The sequence below is a fragment of the Xylocopa sonorina genome, chromosome 11 (genome assembly GCF_050948175.1).
Source record: "Xylocopa sonorina isolate GNS202 chromosome 11, iyXylSono1_principal, whole genome shotgun sequence".
NCBI lineage: Eukaryota > Metazoa > Arthropoda > Insecta > Hymenoptera > Apidae > Xylocopa > Xylocopa sonorina.
In genome coordinates, this window is record NC_135203.1 from 9,957,921 (window position 1) to 9,964,497 (window position 6,577).

Sequence of the window (6,577 nt, forward strand, 5' to 3'; positions counted from 1 at the left end):
TCTCTCTCTCTCTCTCTCTCTCTCTCTGCCTATTTCAGATGCGTGTCGTTGCCGTAGTACTTGGTGGGGAAAGATTGTGAATGACGCAAGTCATGGGAAATCTGGGTCACCGGGTCATGCTACTCCATCCCCTGTGAGTTCCTCTTCAATGGGGCTTTATTTATGAAACTTGATGTCACACAATCGGAGATCTACCTGCGAGAAGGCTCGTTATGCGACCATCAGAAATTGCAGTGAGTCCACATAGATTTTCGTACGGAAAATCTTTCGCCGTCACACGCGAGACAATTTCACCGACGAAGAGTGGTCGCGAAACGAAACACTTTCGGTTAGACGCGGCTAGAATTTTTGGTTCGATCGAAGATCAATCTGCCCTCTCTGATAAGAATTTTAGAACGATTCGTTCGACGTGTGCGTAACAAGATATTCTTCGAGAGAGAATAAAGTACTGGAGGATAATCTGTTGGAAGTAGGAATTACGAAATACTGCCCGTACATTCAGGAGTAAATACGCGTTGTCGATAAATTTTTGAAATGCCAGAAAATTTATTATCACGATCAACAAGGCAGAATTGAAAAATGATAACCGAGCAGGAAAAGTGGAAAGAGTTATAAGGGTAAAGGATATGGGAAAAGAGAGGTAAGAGCGGGAAAAGAAGGGATGTTAGGGTGACGAAGAAGGTGAAACGTACGGCGACCTCTCGGTCCGCACAGCCTTGGAAAACTGGGGCTTTGAACTGTCATGCACCATTTCTCGATGCCTATTGCAGCCAGCATGAGAAGAGTTAGGGGTAGGGGGTACAGGCGCATGTAGTCAGCCCCTATGACGTCAGTGAGGTAGCGGCCAATCCTGTGTCCGCATTCTACTGACGTCATCACCTCCCCCGAGGTGACGTGCATTCCAAGGAAAAGAGGGGAACAGAGGGTCGAGGCACAGGATTGTCGAGGGACAAAGGGGGTTGCAGGAAGGTGCAGAATGACGAGGATAAGTAGTGCACCATATTTTGATCCAATTAACGCGCCTAAACGACCACTGTGAATATTGCTTATCCTTTTGTTCAAATCTTTTTAGATAACCCGTCTTTTCTATCCCTCGATTGATAACTGTTTTCTAATAACCGGATATCTCCTTTTCATTCGTTACAGATTTTGGTATTCGAAATTTAATTTCGTTATGTAGTTATCGATTCCCTTAGTTAGATATTTCAAGTAACAAAAATTCGATTCTAACTTCTTCCTCGTTGATCTTTAAATTCCGAGCAAATTTCGTTTCGCTACGAAAACGGTGACCAGTTCACTCAATCGAATGCACTCAGTGAAAACTAGGACAATGACGCTACCTGCTAGAGTAGCGTCATACTCGCAAGACCGTTGAATCTTTTATGAATAATTTCAAAATTAATTGGTTAATCAAGCGTCAAAAAAAAAAAAAAAAAAGAAAAAAAACATTGAACTATATTCGACGTTGAAGGTTCTATTGAAAAACTACAAAGGACATGTTTACCGATGAAAATGACCTTTAAATTCTTGACAGGAGAAAGTGTTCGAAGTTTTTGTTGGAAAGGGCCAGAAAAAGTGATTTAACGATAAAATGTCAGGTGCAAATTAATAACAAAAAATGGGAATATGATATTTAATTTTTTTGATACATCCGTCTTTAAATTCACTTCGATATTTTATGGAGAAAATAAGAGAAAATCCACGACATTTCGGTCTCAAGTGAAAGCGAAAGTTATGCGTAATCTTCTAGCCATGGACTTGTCTATCGAGAATTTTGCGTGGGTGTGTGTTTGGGTTTCACCCGGACCACGTGTTCATTTGTTAAGATATATAGCTGTCTAGATTGTTTTGTCTAATTTTTAAAATGATAATTCAACATTATCTTTATTCGGACGTATCATTTTTTCTGTCTATGATCAAGTATGCAATGACTTCAAAATGTATGTTTAAAGAAGTATAATAGGAAACCGTAAAAACAAGTGCCATCTATTACTATTTACTTGTCCGAATATAAAAAAGATGGAGTTATGCGTGAATGGAAAACACGCAAGTTCGACTACTTACAATGTTCTGCGGCAAATAAAACACCATACACTTTTTGGTATCCCCTTTAGCTGCAACATTTTCTTTCGATGTTCACTTCAATCTTTTAAATTATTTTATAACGTTTCGAATGTTTTCTCGACTTTTAATCTGTTTAAATACCAATCACATTTTCTCTATTATCTTTAGTAGAAACTGGCATGTTTTTCCGATGCTTCGCAACAATTAATTGATAGAGATACACGGAAGTCTATCTGAATAATTATTTGAATAAAAGTCGACTGTTTTCTGTGACAAAAATCTGTCTAACGAGGGACGAGAGTGAGATATTGAAGGGAGCGGATCCAGCCTCGAATTCGCGCGTCTCAGTGATCGAGGCCGAACTGCAGTCGGGCTAAAGTCCGATGGAACTCGACGACTTTCCACTCGGAGGCTGAGGCTGCCAGATTTGAATGGAGCCTCCCTGCGATTGGTCGGGCAGACAGTGACGTCACTGCATTGATTGTCCCGCGCACGTCGCACCACGTGGTTCATCGAGCATTTCTCTCTCGCTCATCCACCCCCTTTCTCTTTCTATCCCTCGTTCACCCTTTTTCTCTGGTATCGCTCTTTTTGTCGGCTCTCTCTCCATCTCTCGTTCGTTCGGTTTAAAACTGCTTAGAGGAAGGGTTGCCTTGCCAAAGGCACGGGCGAGATTCTTGCTCGAATCTGTCTTGCGTCTGGCCCCCAAGCGCAGACTACTTAAGGTCTGCCTTAAGTCTTCCTATTTTCCTTAGGGTTACTTGCTTCGAGCACGCGTCTACCTTTGAGAGCCGCTCGAGAGATCCGCCAACCTATAGTCGATCTTGTTTCACTTTCCTTTTTCCTTTGAGTGGATTAGGCTTGCTTAGGCATCGTTCATAGCCTTCTGCAACTTTCCAGCCGTCTGCAATTAATCGGAGTTTTCGTGGTCGCTTTTAATGCAGTTACAGTAGTTACAGTCTGTAGAGAATATAGTAGTATCTATTACGATCATGTCCATTTTCGTACAAAGGTTCCACGAGTCGAAGGTCAGTGAAGCCGTCGACCTTACTAAATATTTTTCAATCGATAATCGCTTACCTTGTAACCATCTCCTTGTGAATCGTCACGGGATAAAGATTAAGGTCATTACTGATCCGTATCGCTAATCGATCCCGTGAATTTCTTCCGCCTGGCGCGTACGAGCACCTGTACGCTCATTTAACGCTTGTCCTGAATGCCTAATACGACGATTCCAAAAATACCCCGTCAGAGAAGCAGCCACGACGGCGGCGACGGTAACAGAACCAACACCACCGTGGATGCTCTTCTCTAGCAACCTCATTCACCCACTTTTCTCCCCTGCTGTGCTTCCCTTGCGTTGACCCTTTCTACTGAGAGATTCTGTCGCCTGTTCTCAGTCTTCCATTGCAGCTAAGAAAACGGCTCTACGTTTTATCTTGCTAACAAGTTCTTAACCAAACTTCCTTTAATTAAATTATTAGCGAATGTTGAGCACAATTATAAATACTTCCGGTGTGACATTTGATTTATGAGGAAGGAATATACTTTATTTCGGAAGTCTCGTATACCATATACCTAGGCCATCTACCATTAAAGCTGTTCGTTCGATTAAAGAAATACATTCATACTATGTGCGTCATTCAGGAATACCGCAATTTCTGGATGTCCTGCGTCTCAGCAGGTTTGATCCTCTCCTCTCGTCCTGGCGAAGGGGGATGGCTGGATGCTGGGCGCGCGAGAGAAAGGGACGGATAGATGACCAGCTAGGCAACTGGGGGTTTCAGGTCGATGCACCCCTTCGGTCGCTTGCCAACGAGGGTTCGACGCCCTGCGTCGTCCCCTGACGTCATTCGAGCGCCCTGACCCCACTCCCCGCGCCTTCTGCTTCGCCGGCACCGATGAAATGCCGAGAGCCTCGCCAGACCAAGTTTTCGTCCTTCGAAAACTGGATCCTCCGAGCTCCTTCGTTTCGAAGCCGAGGCTTCGCGGTTGTTTTTTAGGTCAAATTTTACCGACGCGATTTTTAATTGGTTCCCTGCCTCGCGCCACGCTTCCGTTGACTAGATAGTACCAGCTGGGCTCGATTCTCCTTCTGGTAGCAGCAGCTAGTTTTTCTTCGCGTTTTTTAGTACTTAATTGATCGCACAGTTGACGATAGACCTTACAGTTCTGTTCCTCCCAGTGGGTGTTTTTAATTTCAAGTATCGCATCTCGCGGTAGTGTACCTTAGCCAATTTTGCTGTATAATCACTCTAGACCAAAGTTATAATGCCATCTGTCTCTTGAACCGTAGGAAAATTGATGACAGTTGAACTGCACAGCTTATTTAGGGGGAGACGTGTATCGAGCAGCATCTCGTTGAAATATACACGAGTTCCTTGTGCACTCTCTAGGGGCCCTCGGTTAACCTGTAATTCCAGGGGACGTCGCGATTGGTGTACGTGTTATCGTCCGAATTTTCAATCGATGTCGGGAATTAATATTCTCGGTGGTACAGTCGATAACCTGTCCCTGACGTAACGCCCACGCGGTGCAGTGGTGGGAATTGACGGGGCAGGAGGAGGCAGAGGGGCAGGATGGTCGGCCAAAGGGGTGGCAGCGGCAAAGGGGACGCCAGGGGGTGGTCAACAAAACTGGGTCACTGGAGCTTCATTCACATTACGCGGCCATTCATGAGATTTGCCAACCGTTCGGCTTTCATGCTTTCGATGCATTTCTTATGTTTTCCGAAAACCTTTCCACCCTTGCTCCTCCACGACCGAACGAATCGGTTATGTTCAATCCTGACTGGTCTTCGTCGTGAATCGTTTGCTTAATTCTAGGCTAAACGAATGTATTGAGACAATGAGATCGGTGAGACACGTTGATTTTTATGCTCCGTTTTTTTCCCCTTTTTCGTTGAATATGTTAATCATTTGTGACGTACGTTTATCACTCGTGGTTCGCTCGATATCCTTATCACTTGAAATTTTATCAATTCCCAGTGAAAGCATAAAAATAATGAATCGAGAAAGGCACTGAGAATTTCGGATCCTTGAGGTAGGTCAACAACGATCGCAGGGGACCAGCTGGCTGAACCTACGAATCTTATCATTCAGACGATAGCGATCGCTCGTCATGATTGAAGCTCGCAGTTGTATCGGCAAGAAAATTGCTACCCCGACGGGGGTGGTTCGAGCTCGGCCAGGAAATTTCTCAATAAACTTTCGAAAGCGTCTTGAAGCGGTCCGGCTGGGTCCGCCCGACCTACTTTCGCCCGGGCAATGACGTTGAATATGACGTCACGGGAGCGCAAACTGGGTCGCGAGGTCGAAGGCACCTCGTTGGTTTCCCGTGGATGCTTACCCCCTTGCTTGATGGCTCGATTCATTGAAAAAAAAAGAGTGGGACTTAATATCGTTATCCCCATCAAATGCACCCATTTTTCCCTCGTACGCAGATACGCCTCTTTTTTCTAAATTTCTTTTCATTTTATTAGCAAACTTGGCGTTCGACTCATTGTTCGAAGAATTTGAAAAATTTGTCGCTGTTCATTTTAATTTCATCAGTACACCCGCAAGTACTCGTCGTGCGAGCATAAGTAGTCTGAAGAAAGTACTAGATACTAAAATTTGTGAGGGCTGTAGAAACATGTAGCAACATGAGAAGATGAGGTACAGTCCGCGTCTAGCATCATACTAAAGAATATGCTTTACTACTTTGTTACATCCCGACAAAGTGTATAGTCTTTAACAATATTTATAGTCTTCAACAATATTTTAGTATCTACGCACGACCTCGTTTGACTCACGGAAACACGATGCGATCGTCACATCTGTATCGATATTTGCTCGTCAAAATTTATTGGTTGACCGCATTGCGGCTGCGTTGAGAATCGAAAACCGCTCGAAATTTTCTTTCAGACTTTTTTGTTCCTACTAAATCATCGATAAGGCAAGAGTACGAGCGTCCCAAGATATGTAGAAACATTTAAAAACATTTTTTCAATGCTCTTCTGAATGTAAATATCGTTTGATTTGAGGACAGTAGAGTGTCTTGCTTGTACGTAAAGATCGTCACTGAAGGTATCAATAAGGTATCCTTGAATCTGCTAAAAAATCATGTCAATGTATTGATATTAAGAACCCCCATTTTAAACCCTCACACCATTCACCCATAGTTCGCAATTCTGCGGCAAATAGAAAAACAAGGAGAAGAACAGAATGGCAGGATGCAGACAGGGTTAGAGGATGGTAAAGGATAAACCCAGTCGGTGAGACTGGACTGGGGGTAGGACACGGTGAGATGGGGTCGGTGGTTCAGCAGGCGACACTGCTTGGGGAAGGAGGAAGAGGCGGTAAAAGCGGCGCGCAGGGCGGGAGGAGGGGGTAGGTCGGTGATGGCTATTTTTAGAATGTGGGTCACCCATAAACCCCGGCTTGTCCCGTGACGTCACAGGATCGTCGTCGTCGTGGCAACAGGGACGCCGGGTTAATCACCCTTGGTTCAGAGCTACCTACCACCCTTTCGC